This window comes from Triticum urartu, chromosome 1A, assembly GCF_056163025.1.
Source record: "Triticum urartu cultivar PI428250 chromosome 1A, HENAU_Tu73, whole genome shotgun sequence".
NCBI classification, from domain to species: Eukaryota; Viridiplantae; Streptophyta; class Magnoliopsida; order Poales; family Poaceae; genus Triticum; species Triticum urartu.
The window spans coordinates 377,392,354-377,410,976 of record NC_141873.1 but is presented as its reverse complement, the minus strand read 5'-3'; positions in this window follow the sequence as shown (position 1 = coordinate 377,410,976).

Below are 18,623 nucleotides of genomic sequence, written 5' to 3'. Positions count from 1 at the left end.
TGAGAGCTGTTTGTGATGGAATAAGCCGTGTGTTTTGCGGACAAACGCTTGCTGGTGTATAACCATAAATTTAACCAAAAAAGTGTTAATGCATGTTACAAAAATTGTACAGCTGGAAACTATGTTCAAATACGACTCCAACGATATAATCTATGGCGACATGCATTCATATTTTATTAGTTAAATCCTACTTATAAACCAGGACGGGGGTATAGTAGGTAATTAAATCGCAAATGTTTTTTTATTAAATGTATGTGTATGTGTCCTCTCGCCCTCCTCTCGCACGTCTTGTCACCCCGCTGCCGCAGACGGCTTACAGCGCAAGCTTGCGCAACGCGCGAGGGCGTTCTTTTGGCCAAATGGTGGCACCAATGAATCGTCGGTGAGCCCATTCCCACGCAACCTCGCAGGTTCCCCCGCAAGCTTCCCGCCCGACTCGGTGAAATCCCCAAAATCCCAATGCTTACCGGCCTCCTATAGAAACCCTCACGGCCGGCGAGTCCTGCGTCGTATTTTCCCCTCCCTCCCTGTAGCTTATCTCGTCTGCTTCTCCCACATCGCCAATGGCACCGGTCCGTCGTCGTTGCTCAGCCACTCCGCCATCATCAAAGGACAGCTCCAGCTGGGAGGCTACACCGCGGCGGTGGCGCAGTCCGCGGCGTAGTGTAGTGCGCGTGGCGTCCCTGTTGGGTGTGCGCGGAACACCCACCACGCGCTCCGCCGCCGCTGCCCGTCGGCAGCTGTTGCCGTCCTCCATTGCCGCCACACCACCATCGAAAGCCAGGTCCATCTCCCGCTCCGCCGCCACGGCCCGAAGGCGGGAGGTGGCCGTCGTGGCCGCCACCCCACTGCCGGCCACCATGGCCATCACCTGCTCCGCCACCGCGGCCTGAAGGCGGGAGGTGGTGGTCGTGGCCGCCACCCAATCGTCGGCCGCTATGGCCGCCAGCCCACCGTCGACCGCCGGGATCATCACCCGCTCCACCACCGCCGCCCAAAGGAGGGGGGGGGGCGGAGGTGGAGGCCCGCACGTGCGTCAGTGACCTTGCACGCTACATCGAGTTCCTGTGGGAGGAGGAGGAGCGCCTCGTCGAGCACGCAAAGAGCCTTACCGCAGCCGTGGCCGCAGAACACGCCGGCGTAGAGGCGAGGAATCAGGAGATCTATGAGCAATCCGGCCGCTTTGAGAGGGATCATCTGGAGCAGCAGTGGGCCTTCGAGCTGGCGAGCGTCGCTGAACGTGCAGCAGCGGCAGGCACCGTATTGCATTTGTCCAGCTCGTCGGTAGGCTCCTCCTCCTCCTCTGCCTCTTACTGAGCGTGCTCGGTAGATGAGAGGCTACCAAAAGTAGCACAAAGCCCCTCCGTGGTAGTAGTAGTATGTGGGGGCTATTTTGTTCAGTTCATCTGATTATAAATGTGTGGTCAAACTGTACAACGTACTTAAAATTAGCTAGTATATATAGTTGAACTAGCTATTTCAGTACGTGGTTGGCAATAATTGCGGAGAAGTTTGGTCGGTTCAGCTATCGAGTTGAACTGTTTGTATAAATTAAGAACGACTGCTTAATCTATGAATGAAATCTATGCTTAATTACTGAATTTTAGTTGCAAAAATTACATAGTGCTAATGATTTCTAGCTGCATATTTTGACAAATCGCAGTGTTACAAGGATTGACAAATGGCAACGTTACTAGATCAACAAATGTAAATCTTTCTAGTTTGACAAATGGCAACAGACCCAATATGACAGATGCAAATCTTACCAAATTGTTTGTACGTGGTTGCACATGGGTCATCCAGAACAACCGTTTGTGTTGAAGGGATGCACAAATCCTGCTCTGCTCTCACTTTGCATACGGGTGTTCTATCTAAATTGTTTGCGATCAAGAGCTGAAGAAATCCTGCTCGGCATATTTTCTCTTGGCTTTCTGGGGAAGCTGTCGGTTTGCATACGGGTGTTCTAATTAAAAGGCAAATTAAACTATGGCTTGGGTGCCATTAATGGAGAGGAGGCGAGCAAGGCGGGCGGCCATGGAAATCAAAGGGCTCACTTCCCACTGACCCTGCGCAGCGTAGAGCTCGCACGCTTCCCGATGAGCTTGCGCACTCAAGGACAACTTGCATGCCTCTCGGTCAGCCTGCGCACCGGACGACGCTCGCACCCCTCCCGTTCAGTCAAGGTCAAGCAGTTGTCCACACGACACGTCCTACAACCATTAAAACCTAGACACGAGGCGTCACATGAATGGTTAACAGAATTTTGGATTTACTAGAATTTAAAAACCAGGCATCTCGCTATTTTGCTGGCAATCAACGGTGCCCTGATGTTTGAAATTCATGCCCATTTCTTGCATGGGACCTAAGCATGCACCCAAGGACACAGATTTGATTTTTCAACCAATCTATATGCACTGGAGCATGTGCATGTAGTTCAAATTTGAATTATCCACATAAATGCATTGAAAACTCAGTTAATGCATAAAAATGTCCAAACGAACCCCGAAAAATCACAAAAATTCACAACACTCCTGTTGTTCTATGTTGACATGAGAAAAAAAATAAAGCAATAAGAGGCAATGGATATCGTTTCGTCCCCAAAGGTGGGACGTTCCCTACCAAAAACCATCATGCTTGTTGTGAGAAGCTCCATTTTGTGAGAAACATATACCCAAACCTGCCCCAAATGGGACAAAATTTGTACCACGACATGTTGATGCCGCTCCATGATAGCATGCCAAGTTTCATGAATTTCAGACGAGTTTTGAATTTACTAGAATTTAAAAACCAGGCATCTCAATGTTTTGCCGGCAATCAACGGTGCCCTGGTGTTCGAAATTCATTCCCATTTCTTGCATGGGACCTAAGCATGCACCCGAGGACACATATTTGATTTTTCAACCAATTTATATGCATTGGAGTATGTGCATGTAGTTCAAATTTGAATGATGCACATAAATGCATTGAAAACTCAGTTAATGCATAAAAATGTACAAACGAACCCTGAAAAATCACAAAAATTCACACAACACTCCTGTTGTTCTATGTTGACATGAGAAAATAAAGTTTAAAGCAATAAGAGGCAATGGATATCGTTTCGTCCCCAAAGGTGGGATGTTCCCTACCGAAAACCATCATGCTTGTTATGAGAAGCTCCGGTTTGTGAGAAGCATATACCCAAACCCGCCCCAAATGGGACAAAATTTGTACCACGACATGTTGATGCTGCTCCATGGTAGCATGCCAAGTTTCATGAAATTTTAGATGAGTTTTTGATTTACTAGAATTTAAAAACCAGGCATCTCAATGTTTTGCCAGCAATCAACGGTGCCCTGGTGTTTCAAATTCATTCCCATTTCTTGCATGGGACCTAAGCATGCACACAAGGACACATATTCGATTTTTCAACCAATTTATATGCACTAGAGCATGTGCATGTAGTTCAAATTTGAATTATGCACATAAATGCATTGAAAACTCAGTTAATGGATCAGGTAGCAGCGCATACAAAATCTCTGTGTTGGAGCAACAACATGCATGGCACAGTATGGCTCCTACCCCACGTCCACCCACGCCGCTGGGCTCTTCGGCGATCTCTGTCCCTAGCCACTAATCTTGCAAACCAATCCACTCATCCTCTCCGACGTCTCCTCCTCTTTACGAGGATCACCTTCTTCGATGGATCAGGGTTCTGGTTCCACCCTTGGCTGGATTTCTCCAAGGGGTTGGTTTTTGCAAATGAGATCTATAGATCTTGTGGCGTCTCGGTTCATCCCGCGGATGGCACGGGTTCTTTCATCATGGTGGTCTCATTTAGTAGGCATGATTTTGGCCTCTCAGATGATTCTGTGATAGCAGCACTTGAGGCAGCTATTGATGGATCGGCGATTGAATTCATGGTTTCCCATATACGTGACAAGGTATTCCCCTTTCATGTTTCATGCAAAAAAGTTGGTCTCTATGTTCTTGCTCTTCGATCTTTTGCTTGCGAGCATTTTAAGTGTTTCTTCCACCTATGGGGCCATGGTGGTCCTAATTAGAGGCGTGAGGTCTTGATTTGGAGAAAAGAATGTGATGCTAAATGGGTTTTTGTTAGTCCTACCAAACGTCGTGCTACAATTGGCATGATGGCCATGCATAAGCCTCCTGTCAAATCTTCTTTGAAGTCTGCATCTAGTTGCAGGAAGAAGCTCTCATTTGCCACGTTCCAAAACTATCCTGCTTGCAAGGGTTATCAATACCCTGCCACACAGACATGCATTGACACTGTTCAGGATGCGGGTTATGTTATTAATCCGCATGAGCGCGTTATTATTCATTCTTCTCCGGCGCAGGCGCTCCGGTGGACGGTGGCTACTGCTCCGATCTGTTCTGGTACAGTTCCTACGCTATCCACTCGGTCTGTGTCAATCTCGCCTGAGCTGGTTCCTCATTCATCGGAGCGATCGTTGGGCGGGTCTGGGATTTTTTCAAATCGCCACCTTCCTGATTCACTTCCTATTAATGGGCCTATTGAGCCATCTAGGGCCGTGTCTGCCCCGGCTAGCCCATCTTTTGTTCATGTGCCAACACATCAGGCCCAGTCAATGCTGAATCTCCCAATGCACGACAAGTCAATTAGAATCGTAACTTATCGCCCACCGAGATTGTGAGCCAGTCAGTTCAGGATTTGTATGGATTTTCTTCTATGGTTGATGAAATTGCGTTTAAAGTTTGGAAATGCCAAAACTGCTTTTCAATGGCACATATCACCTCCAATTGCACCAATCAAACGCGTTGTCGCCGTTGTTTTCGGCAAGTCCACAAAGCAAAATCTTGCACAGGATCTGCACCGGCAGGGGGCTTTAGGTGGGTCCCATGCGTCATTGAGAGTCCATTTGACAGCCCACCATCGGTTTTACGGCTTGACGCCTCGAGTTCCCTCCAACCTACCGCTGCAGCCTGCCCATTGCTACGTCCCATTGACGAGTTACATCTAGCTTCGTCATCAGAGCCTGCCTCGCCTCCACCTCCGCCACCTCCATTACCACCATCTCCCCTAGCTTCGCCATCCGCCCCACGACCAGAAACGCCACCACCTCCACCCTCAACACCACCGCCATTGCCGCACACGCCTTCATCAACTTCGCCGGATATGGCCAACTTTGAGCTAGATCATCTGCCTATGTGCCGCCGGGCTTTGAGATCATAGATGGAGGGCCACTTCGTCTTCCTCGCACCTTCTTCGTTCCAGCTGCTGCACCTAACAGAAGGCATGAGGAGTATGCTATTGGCATCGTTGAGCCGGTGCCGCTGCCGGAGGAGATTCAACTCTACCGAAACATGGTTAGTGATTTTGTTGTTAATCGGTTGGGGAGAGATGTTCTCGATGCTCAGCCATGGATTCAGGGAGTTGGATTGTTCTGATTCTGTAGTGCAGTTTCTAGACAAGTTATGGTGGATCATCCACCCTTTGATTTGGGCAACGATCGCTTTGTTCGTTTTATTCCACATGATGAAGGGATCAATTATAGAGGTGTTTAGGGCTTTCGCCGTGGTTGGGTTATGCTTTTGGGTGTCCCTCTGTATTATCGTCGGATGCAATACATTGCATATGTGATTGGCACTTTTGGGCGTTTTCATGCTTGGCACCAGACTGGCCAGCTGATGGTGCGGACTCTTGCTTATGTGTCGTTCCCCGCACCTTCCTTGGTCCCTCGGGGTGTGGTTTACCACGAGTACGGAGATTTTGGTGCTACTAGGGTTTCTTGGCCTGCTCTAGTTTATGTTCTCTCTGCGGATTTTGTGGATGTGTTGCCTGCTGACGAAGACCCAATGCCTTTTGATGGGAACCCACATCCCCTTCCTGGCCAGATGCATTTCAACAACCATAACTGGGTCATGCCGGAGTTTCCTGAGTTAGGATGGAATGATGTGCCTCCTCCTGCTGCTGGCAATGACAATGTGTAGGATGATGATGTCCATGACAATGCCGCAGAACCTGTCGAACCTGATGAACCTGTTCAGTCTCAAGAGTCCATGGTGTTACAAGTCTCCGATGACTTTGTCAATAATGACAATGATCCTACTGCTTTGCACAATGCAGATATTGTGCCACATGAAGCTCAACTCCCAGCTCAGCAGGTTCTGCATGTTGGACAAGTTCTAACTGTTTTCGGCCCAGTTCTGCCCCCTCAAATGCAGTGGACACGTACCTTATGTAAGTTCATGCAGCACTTTGACTCTGCAGTCATCCCTCGGCCATTGCAGATGCCTCTGTTTTCATTCATCAAACAATCTTGGATTCATAGCCTCTTTAATGGAAGTCTGGAGTTCAGTTTGTTGCCCCCTTCATCTGCTTGTGAGGTTGTCCGTCAGCTTTCACCTGTCCAGCATCCGGTTGCTCATGCACTCTGCTTTGATGAGCCCCTCGAACTGACTGAACCTGTAAGAGAGAAGTTTCAGTTTTCTGCTATGCCTGTTATCAGCAACAAGAGAGCTCGTAAATCTGCCTCTGTTCGGCCGATTCTGATTGATTCTCAAGTCCGTCGCAGTGTTAAACTTAGCACCTTGCATGATGGATTCCACCAGGCACTTCCAAGGTCAATCATCCCACAGCATATCAAGCGCTCTAAGAAGCGCAAAACCAATGCAGACCCTGCCCCGACTGCACCTTCTCGTGATGAACCCGTTGTGCCCCCTCCAATAGCAATCTCTGATCTCCAACGCATTGGTGCACGACTGCGTATTGCTCCTGAGAAGATTATGGTGGAGAAGCTTGTTGCTGATCCTTCTGAAGCCAACTCTTCCAAGAGTTCTGATGATGAGTGAAGTCCGCTGCAACATGGGTCGCTGGCGAACCTGTTTAATCGCCACTTATCTCTGCTTTTGTTGTACTATGTTGAACTCTATTATTCTGCTAAGTGGATGTCGTAGGTCATTGTGTGACCTGCTTTTGCTTTTATCTTCTTTGGTTTGTAATGAATCAGACAATCTTTAGAGACTGGAAGATCTTGTGTTGGAATGTGCGTGGCCTTAACTCTGAAGCGCGACAACTTGCAGTTAAACAGAAGATAGAGGAAAGTGGGTGCTCTATTGTCTGTTTGCAAGAATCTAAATGCATGCATATCGATCAGTGTTTTCTTAGGAAGTTTTGTCCTCGGTGCTTTGATAATTTTGTGTATATGCCATCGTCTGGTGCTTCTGGTGGTCTTGTGATTATTTGGAATTCTGCTTTCTTCACTAGGAAATCAATTGAAGCTCATTCTTATGGCATCATTGTGGAATTCACCTCCACGCACACTTTTGAAGTTTGGACATTGGTGTCAGTTTATGGTCCCTGCCAGAATCCTGCTCATGACGATTTCGCTCGATGGTTATATAACCTGAACATACAATTTGATGAGAAATGGCTACTTCTTGGCGACTTTAATTTCATGCGTTCTTTGGAAAATCGTAATTTTCCTGGGGGTAATGTAAATGACATATTCCTCTTCAATGAAATCATTGGTCACTTAGGATTGGTGGAATTACCAATAAAAGGATGACAGTTTACTTGGTCCAATATGCATACAAATCCTCTTCTTGAACAGATTGATTGGTTTTTCACCACCGTGTCTTGGACTTTAGACCATCCCAATACTATGGTCATGCCTCTTGCACGGACAACATCGGATCATGTGCCCTGTGTGGTTTCTGTTGCCACTTCTATTCCGAAAGCCAAAGTCTTCCGCTTTGAAAACTATTGGGTAAATCTCCTAGGTTTTCCTGAAAGTGTTTCTCAGGTATGGGACATGCCTGTTCGGAAGTTTTCCGCTGCTAGTACAATCTCGGCTAAATTTATAGCTCTGCGTTATGCTCTTAAGAAGTGGCATGTTAGCCTTTCCAAGGTTAAAACCCTAATTGCAGATTGCAACAAGGTGATCCTATACTTTGATGGTTTGGAAGAACTTCGGACGCTCACTTGGCCAGAGATGAATTTTTGGAAGATTGTAAAACTCCACCTTGAAGAAATTCTTCGTCTACAATTTATTTATTGGAAACAGCGTTGTACTATCAGATTTATCAAAGTGGGAGAGGAAAACACAAAAATTTTCCACGCCATGGCTACAGAACGATACCGCAGAAACACCATCTCATCCACTAAAAATGTTGCAGGTGATATGGTGACAGATCATCATCAGCTAGCCTTCATGTTTTGGTTTGATTTCAAGCGGCGCATGGGGCAAGCCAAGGGCATTCGCATGAGTTTTGACCTTGACAGCCTCCTGGGTAGAGTTGATGGGCTTGATGCTTTATCTAGACCATTCACAGAAGACAAAGTGGAGAATGTAATTAAACATACGCCCTCAGATCGTGCCCCTGGACCAGATGGATTTACATGCCTCTTTATGAAGAGATGTTGGAGTATTCTCAAGAAGGATTTTATGAATTTGGTTGCGGAATTTTATGAGGGAAAATGCAACTTGGAGTGGCTTAACACCTCTCTCATTGCCCTCATACCTAAGAAGTTAAATACTGAGTTTGTTGGTGACTTTCGGCCAATTTCATTAACTAATACATGCCTTAAGTTCTTAACCAAGCTTTTGCCGGATCGGTTGCAGAAAGTAATCCTTCAGTGCATCCACCATAACCAATATGGCTTCCTCAAGTGTCGTTCTATCCAGGATTGCCTGGCCTAGTGTTTTGAATACATACACCAATGCAAAGCGTCAAAGAGGTCCATTGTTTCATTGAAGTTGGATTTCACTAAAGCTTTTGACACGATTGAACATGACGCCATTCTTAGAATTTTTAAGTGCAAGGGTTTTGATGATCGTTGGAATGGTTGGGTCAGTAGCCTTCTTTCTTCAGGTTCTTCTTCGGTTCTTTTAAATGGGGTCCCTGGTCAGCATTTTCAGTGTAAATGTGGAGTTCGTCAAGGCGATCCTTTATCGCCTCTTCTGTTTGTTATTGTTGTGGATCTTCTGCAATCTGTGGTGAATGACATGTGTAGCCGTAATATCCTCACCATGCCAATTCCAACTAGGTCTAATGATTACCCCATTGTCGAGTATGCGGATGATACCCTGATTGTTTTGCCTGCTGTCGATAGCCAATTGATTGCTCTGAAAGATATGTTGCAGAACTTTGCTGAGTCCACGGGTTTGCGTCAACTTCAGTAAATCCTCTCTCATCCCAATGACATGTCTGAGGAAGAAGGAGTCCGAATTGTTGCTTTGTTAGGATGCTCGGTTGGCTCAATGCCCTTCACGTATCTTGGTCTACCCATGGGCACCTCTAGACCAACTATTTATGATCTGTTACCGCTAGTTGATCGCATTGAGAGAAGGTTATCAACTTCCTCTTGTCTGTTAAATCAGGGTAGTCGGCTTCAACTCCTTTAGTCAGCCCTCACTTCCATGCCAATTTATTTCCTCTGCTCATTATCCATACCACAGGGTATCCTCAAGCAGATTGAGAGGATTGAAAGGCAGTGTCTTTGGAGAGGAAATACTGAAACTCCTAGACAATCCCTAGCTGCATGGGACTTGGTTTGTCGACCAAAGAAGTATGGTGGGCTAGGAGTCACTCATTTGGGAGTGCAAAATGAAGCTCTTTTGATCAAGCATTTGTTCAAGTTCTTCAATAAGAAAGATATTCCATGGGTTAGTCTTATTTGGGACTCATATTATCATTCATCAGCTCCGCAAGTTACTCAACTTTGTGGCTCCTTTTGGTTGCGTGATGTGATGAAGCTGTATGAATTTTTTTGTTCGTTTGCCACACCACAAGTGCATGCAGGGGACATGGTGGTATTCGGGCTTGATCGCTGGCAAATTGACAACATAGTGATTGCTCTTATGGATCGTTTCCCTAGGCTTCATTCATTTGCCATTGATGATATGATAACAGTCAAGGAATTTTTTGAATACGAGTTAGTTACTGAAGGCTTCCATCTTCCATTTTCTTCGGAGGCATATCTGGAACTATCTCAGCTGCAGACATTGCTGCAACCCATCAGCTTGGATTCAGATGAGAAAGGTGTTTGGAAATGGCCGTCTAAATCCGGGGAGTATCAATCTAAGCTCTACTATGAGTTCACCTTCTCTCATTTGGGGATTGACCCAATCTTTAAGTGGATATGGAAATGCTCCTATACTCTCAAGATCAAGGTTTTTGGGTGGCTTTTATTAATGGATCGTCTTAACACAAGGGACATGATGCAAAGGAGACACTGGAACACCCAGGATGATACTTGTGTTCTTTGCCAGTCTTCCTTTCATGAAGATAGAGTCCACCTCTTTTTCTCTTGCAATTTTAGTCAAAGAGTTTGGAATTGTCTTGGGATTTCCTGGCAGGCCTTACCTAACCAGTCCACTTTTATGATGGCCTCAACTTCTAGGAACGAATTCAATAGACCTTTCTTTTCTGAGGTGGTTTTTACTGCAACATGGAACATCTGGACACAGAGGAATGGCAAGATTTTCGGAAATGAGGTCCCTAGTTTTAGGGCTTGGAGGAGGAATTTTGTGCATGGCCTTTCTTTATTAGCACACAGAATCAAATGTAAATATAGGGATAGCCTGTTAGCTTGCATAGCTTCCCTCCCCTAGCTCTCTTTGGAAGTATTGTAATTTCTTTTCTTTTCCTTTCCTTTCTTTGTACAGTGAACCTTTTCCTTAAAGTTTAATAAAGAGCTGTGAGGCTGTTGCCTTGCAGTATATAGTCAAAAAAAACTCAGTTAATACATAAAAATGTCCAAACGAACCCCGAAAAATAACAAAAATTCGCACAACACTCCTGTTGTTCTATGTTGACACTCGAAATTTTTTGAAAGCAATAAGAGGCAACGGATATCATTTCGTCCCCGAAGATGGGACGTTCCCTACCAAAAAGCATCATGCTTATTGTGAGAAGCTCCGGTTTGTGAGAAACATATACCCAAACCTACCCCAAATGGGACCAAATTTGTACCACGACATGTTGATGCCGCTCCATGATAGCATGCCAACTTTCATGAATTTCAGACGAGTTTTGGATTTACTAGAATTTAAAAACTAGGCATCTCAATGTTTTTCTGGCAATAAACGGTGCCCTGGTGTTTCAAATTCATTCCCATTTCTTGCATGGGACCAAAGCATGCACACAAGGACACATATTTGATTTTCAACCAATTTATATGCACTGGAGCATGTGCATGTAGTTCAAATTTGAATTATGCACATAAATGCATTGAAAACTCAGTTAATGCATAAAAATGTCCAAACAAACCCCGAAAAATAAAAAAATCGCACAACACTCATGTTGTTCTATGTTGACACTCAATTTTTTTTGAAAGCAATAAGAGGCAACGGATATCGTTTCGTCCCCAAAGGTGGGACGTTCCCTACCGAAACCATCACGCTTGTTTTGAGAAGCTCTGGCTTGTGAGAAGCTTATACCCAAACCTGCCCCAAATAGGACAAAATTTGTACCACGACATGTTGATGCCGCTACATGATAGCATGCCAAGTTTCATGAATTTCAGACGAGTTTTGGATTTACTAGAATTTAAAAACCAGGCATCTCAATGTTTTGCAACCGAGTGACTGTGGCAGGGTGTTTGAAATTCATTCCCATTTCTTGCATGGGACCTAAGCATGCAACCAAGGACACATATTTGATAATAAGTTTATATGCACTGGAGCATGTGCATGTAGTTACAATTTAAATTATGCGCATAAAATGCCTGGAAAACCCGGTTAATGTATAAAAATGTACAGACGAACCCCGAGTCATTCCAATTTTTTTGACGACACACCTATTGTTGCATGTTCACTACAGATAAGAGTTCTAACAATTCAAACACCATCCTTTGTAGCTGTGACCCTATTACGTAATTCAAATGATCAAGACGATAAATCAAGTAGATCGCACACAGTTTATTATCACCGACTATGTGAGATGCAGCACAAAATATCTTGGAGCACCGTCGGTCTGATGACACTTTGCACACCAGTTTTTGGCTGAAGCGATTTCAAATTTTCGGCTTCCGCGGAAATATCTACCTCCCCGCCCCTCCCCCTTACCAAAAGCCACATTTCCCCTCTTTTCGCCTTCCTTTCCAAGTTGAAACCTTCACTCCTTGCTTGCAGCACCGTCGCCTTGATACGTCTCCAATGTATCTATAATTTTTGATTGCACCATGCTATATTATCTACTGTTTTGGACATTATTGGGCTTTATTATCCACTTTTATATTATTTTTGGGACTAACCTATTAACCGGAGGCCCAGCCCAGAATTGCTATTTTTTTGTCTGTTTTAGGGTTTCGAAAAAAAGGAATATCAAACGGAGTCCAAACGGAATGAAACCTTCAGGAACGTGATTTTCTCAACGAACAAGACCCAGGAGACTTGGACCCTACGTCAAGACACAAAAGAGGAGGCCACAAGGTAGGGGGGCGCGCCTACCCCCCAGGCGCGCCCTCCACCCTCGTGGGCCCCCTGTTGCTCCACCGACGTACTCCTTCCTCCTATATATACCAACATCCCCCCAACGATCAGATACGGAGCCAAAACCCTAATTCCACCGTCGCAACTTTCTGTATCCATGAGATCCCATCTTGGGGCCTATTCCGGAGCTTCGCCGGAAGGGGCATTGATCACGGAGGGCTTCTACATCAACACCATAGCCCCTCCGATGAAGTGTGAGTAGTTCACCTCAGACCTACGGGCCCTAAGTTAGTAGCTAGATGGCTTCTTCTCTCTTTTTGGGTCTCAATACAATGTTCTCCCCCTCTCTTGTGGAGATCTATTCGATGTAATCTTATTTTTGCGGTGTGTTTGTTGAGACCGATGAATTGTGGGTTTATGATCAAGTCTATCTATGAACAATATTTGAATCTTCTCTGAATTCTTTTATGTATGATTGGTTATCTTTGCAAGTCTCTTTGAATTATCAGTTTGGTTTGGCCTAGTAGATTGATCTTTCTTGCAATGGGACAAGTGCTTAGCTTTGGGTTCAATCTTGCGGTGTCCTTTCCCAGTGACAGTAGGGGCAGCAAGGCACGTATTGTATTGTTGCCATCGAGGATAACAAGATGGGGTTTTCATCATATTGCATGAGTTTATCCCTCTACATCATGTTATCTTGCTTAAGGCGTTACTCTATTTTCATTAACTTAATACTCTAGATGCATGCTCGATAGCGGTCGATGAGTGGAGTAATAGTAGTAGATGCAGGCAGGAGTCGGTCTACTTGTCTCGGACATGATGCCTATATACATGATCATACCTAGATATTCTCATAACTATGCTCAATTCTGTCAATTGCTCAACAGTAATTTGTTCACCCACCGTAGAATACTTATGCTCTCGAGAGAAGCGACTAGTGAAACCTATGGCCCCCGGGTCTATCTTCATCATATTAGTCTTCCAATACTTAGTTATTTCCTTTGCTTTTTTACTTTGCTTTTATTTTACTTTGCATCTTTATCATGAAAATACCAAAAAATATTATCTTATCATATCTATCAGATCTCACTCTCGTAAGTGGCCGTGTAGGGATTGACAACCCCTTATCGCATTGGTTGCGAGGATTTATTTGTTTTGTGTAGGTGCGAGGGACTCGCGCGTAGCCTCCTACTGGATTGATACCTTGGTTCTCAAAAACTGAGGGAAATACTTACGCTACTTTGCTGCATCATCCCTTCCTCTTCGGGGAAAACCAACGCAGTGCTCAAGAGGTAGCAAGAAGGATTTCTGGCACCGTTGCCGGGGAGGTCTACGCAAAAGTCAATATACCAAGTACCCATCACATACCGTTATCTCCCGCATTACATTATTTGCCATTTGCCTCTCGTTTTCCTCTCCCCCACTTCACCCTTGCCATTTTATTCACCCTCTCTCTCTATCCTCCCTCTCTTTCTCTATTTGCCTCTTTTTGCCCGCTTGCTTTTTGTTTGCTTGTGTGTTAGTTTGCTTGTTTGTCACGATGGCTCAAGATAACACTGAATTGTGTGACTTCACCAATACCAACAACAATGATTTTATTAGCACTCCGATTACTCCTCTTACCGATGCTGAATCTTGTGAAATTAATACTGCTTTGCTGAATCTTGTCATGGAAGATCTGTTTTCCGGCCTTCCTAGTGAAGATGCCGCTACCCATCTAAATAGTTTCGTTGATTTGTGTGATATGCAAAAGAAGAAAGATGTGGATAATGATATTGTTAAATTGAAGCTATTTCCTTTTTCGCTTAGAGATCGTGCTAAAGCTTGGTTTTCGTCTTTGCCTAAAAATAGTATTGATTCATGGAACAAGTGCAAAGATGCTTTTATCTCTAAGTATTTTCCTCCCGCTAAGATCATCTCTCTTAGAAACGATATTATGAATTTTAAGCAACTTGATCATGAACATGTTGCACAAGCTTGGGAGAGAATGAAACTAATGATATGTAATTGCCCTACTCATGGTTTAAATTTCTAGATGATTATACAAATTTTTTATGCCGGATTGAATTTTGCTTCTAGAAATCTTTTAGATTCGGCTGCGGGAGGCACTTTTATGGAAATCACTTTAGGAGAAGCTACTAAACTCCTAGATAATATTATGGTTAATTATTCTCAATGGCATACTGAAAGATCTACTAATAAAAAGGTGCATGCGATAGAAGAAATTAATGTTTTGAGTGGAAAGATGGATGAACTTATGAAATTATTTGCTAGTAAGAGTGTTTCTTCTGATCCTAATGATATGCCCTTGTCTACTTTGATTGATAATAATAATGAATCTATGGATGTGAATTTTGTTGGTAGGAACAATTTTGGTAACAACGCATATAGAGGAAATTTCAATTCTAGGCCTTATCCTAGTAATCCCTGTAATAATTATGGTAATTCCTACAACAATTCTTATGGAAATTATAGTAAGATGCCCTCTGATTTTGAATCTAATATTAAATAATTTATTACTTCGCAAAAGAATTTTAATGCTTTGATTGAAGAAAAATTCCTTAAGATTGATGAGTTGGCTAGGAACGTCGATAGAATTTTTCTTGATGTTGATTCTTTGAAACTTAGATCTATTCCACCTAAGCATGATATCAATGAGTCTCTCAAAGCCATGAGAATTTCCATTGATGAGTGCAAAAAAAAGAACCTCTAGGATGCGTGCTAAGAAAGATACCTTTATAAGAGCGTGTTCTTCTAGTTCCTTTGAAAATAAATATGAAGATCTAAAAGTTATTGATGTGTTCCCTATTAAATCTTTGTTTTGCAATATGAATCTTGATAATGATGGGACTGAATATGATCCACCTTTACCTAGAAGGCGTTCCAAGAATTCAGAATTTTTTGATCTTGATGCTAAAATTGATAAAAGTGGGATTGAAGAAATTAAAACCCTAGATGTTGCTAAACACACTATTATGGATTTCAAGGAATTTAACTATGAAAATTGCTCTTTGATTGATTGTATTTCCTTGTTGCAATCTATCGGTGTTCTGGGAACGGGGGTCCCCAGACTTGCCTACCTGCGGCGTGGCTCAAAGGGGGGCCTAGCACGGCCCATCTTCACCAACACAGACCCAAGACCCTCACGAGGGGCCAAGCCTCATGGGGCGGACGACGCGGAGCTTCCTCAGGCACGGCCTCACCAGGCTGGCTCGCGAGGAGGCGGAGAGATCAAGGCGGGGTACCTCATGAGGTGCCCGTGACGCAAGCCATGACGACCAAGGGCGCCAGCCCGCGCAGTGTCCTTCTTTCCTCTTTGGTGCAAAGGGAGCAAGCGCAGCCGCGGAGTACCGAGGCATCAGGCAAAGGTTGCCATTTCGGTGCAACAAGACCAAGACCAGGAGGACTGCAAGATGGAGGTCATCGTGGAGCCCAAGACGGCGTCACCACCAGAGCTTTGTGCAGGCGAAGACTACTTTTGTCAGGATAGCTGGTGCTAGCTGTCCCCCTTCAAATTAGCCCGCCATTGTTGGCTCCCTTCCCGCTCGATATTTGGGAAGAGGACCAGGGCCTCTATAAATAGGACCAGCCCCCCATAGGGGAGAGGAAGGATCAGAGAAGATAAAGGATGAGAGGATGAGAGAATCAGGGGAATCAACAATCGGAGAGAGAGAGAGAGAAGGGTGACTGAACTCCTCCCAGCAGTTCATCGCCCCAGCTAAGAACAGACCCTCGCGAGGCTGTTCTTCCTTGTATTGTTCCTCATCATCAGCCCAAGAGGCAATCCACCACACCACACACTGGAGTAGGGTATTACACCACAACGGTGGCCCGAACCAGTATAAACCCTGTGTCTCTCGTGTTGTTCTTTCCATAGCTTAGATCTTAGTGAGGCGGAGGGGTGCAGGTAGGTAGGAGGCGAACTCTCCGTGCGCACCCCAGTGTTCGAACCTCATGGGTCTGCCGGAACCCGAAATCCGACATCTGGCGCGCCAGGTAGGGGTGCGCCGGAATTCATCTTCCACCACCCCGTTCTCCTCCGACCATCACGCCCATGTCTGACGCTCGTCGGGCCCGCGCCGAGCGCCGGGCCGCTCTCGCTTCCCGCGTCGCCCAGACGGCTCCTGTCGGCGGGCGTCCTCGCCGTTCCCCGTCACCTGCCGTCAACGCCGCCACCGTCTCGGCATCGTCTCAGCATCCGTCCGTGTGGCAAGACGGCCGCACCGCAACTCCCTCGCTCACCCCAGCTTGTTCTTCGTCCCACGCGCTCCGAGCACCCATGGAGGCTCGAGCTGCGCTCATCGCGGCAAACGAGCTCCTGCGCTATCGTCCCGTCGACGACGTCTACGAAGAATGGCTCGACCGCGTCGCCGAGCTCGTCCGCGCCGCAGGGGGCTCTCCTGCGCCGTCCGTTCCGCTGCAACGCACCCCGCCCCGCGCGGGCGACGAAGCTCCGGAGGCGCCCCGGCCGCCTCCTCCTCAAGAAGGCGCCATGGCTCCAAGGCGCGTGGCCCCTGGGCGGAACCCGCTCCGTCAGGTGCCAGCGCAGCAAGAGCAGAGCTGCCAGGAAATCCCTCGCCCGCAAGAAGCTGCCCGGGCGCTCCCTGCTCCAGCACGTCGTGACCATGCTCCTGCTCCCGCATGTCAAGACCCCGCGCTGCTCCCAGCTGCAGCACGTGGGGACATGCAAGACCAAGCTCTCCGTCACCCAAGGCCTCCCGTGGCCACAGCAGGCTGCCGCGCCTTCACCATCGAGCTATGCAGCGTCGCGTGGCCCGGCAAGTTCAAGCCAGACCTGCCTCCTCGTTATGACGGCACGGCTGACCCTGCGGAGTTCCTCCAGCTCTATGAGCTGGGCATCGAAGCTGCCAATGGAGACGAGAAGGTCATGGCGAACTGGTTTCCCATGGCACTCAAGGACGGGGCCCGCACCTGGCTCCTGAACCTGGCTCCAGGCACGATCTCCTCCTGGGATGAGATGCACACCCGCTTCATCACCAACTTCCAAGGTACTCGCGACCGGCCACCCGCCGTGAGCGACATGCGCCACATCAAGCAACAACCCGGGGAGACCCTGCAGAAGTACATCCAGCGCTTCAACAACGCATGCCTCAAGATTCCCAAGGTGACTGAGGAGGCCATCATCTCAGCCTTCTCCGACGGCATGCGCGATGTCAAGATGAAGGAGGAGCTGGCGATGCATGAAGACCTGTGCACTTCCTTGGAGCTGTTCAACTTGGCAACCAAGTGCGCCGGGGTTGAGGAAGGGCGTCTCTCCCTCCTCGAGCTGCCTACCGCAGACCCAGAAGAGAAGAAGCCCAAGGCCAAGGATGTGAAGCGCAAGGGGGCTGCCGTGCTCACGGCAGATCCAGACACCAAGCGGGGCAGAGATCAGCCCGAACCTTCCAAGGGCAGCCGGTACTGTGTGTACCACGACCTCCACACCAACAACACCAACGAATGTCAAGAGCTCCGAGCCGTGCGGGAAGGAAGGATCGGCCGTCGCCCCGACCGTGGTGACCGGGGCTACGGTCGAGGAGGAGGAAGGAACGCAGGACTCTGGGAAGACCGTGGCCCGCGCCAAGGGTGGCGCGATCAACCTCGCGAGGATCGTTGGCAAGACCCGCCTCGCGAGGGAGACTGGAGGGATCAGCCTCGCGAGGATCGCCCGCAAGGCAACGCAGGCCTCCCTCCGCCGCCGCCGCAGCCAAGGAGAAACGAGGACCGCTACCAAGACTAGGGGGCTTCCAGGAGCCGCGCGCGATCGCCTGCATCCTGGGCGGGGCTCAGGCCCCAGCCTCTCAACGCATCTTCAAGTAGTTCGCCCGCGAAGTGAATGCAGTCCTCCCCAGGCTCGAAGCCACGCGCCCTCCCAGGTGGTCGGCGTGCGCCATCACATTCAGCTCAGCGGATCAGCTCAAGTGTGCGACTACAGCCGAAGTCCTCCCAATGCTTTGTTCCCCAATTATCAGGAATGTGCTAGTCACCAGGACCCTCATCGATGGCGGGGCAGGGCTCAACGTCCTGTCCGTGGAAACATTCAACAATCTCCAAGTGCCCTACAGCCAGCTTTAGCCAACCAAGCCTTTCTCCCGAATCACCGACGGTTCCACGGTCCCGATTGGGCAGGTCCGCCTCCCTATCACCTTCGGGGCACGTGACAACTACCGCACCGAGCTCATTGACTTCGGCGTCGCTCACATTCGCCTGCCGTACAACGCCATCCTT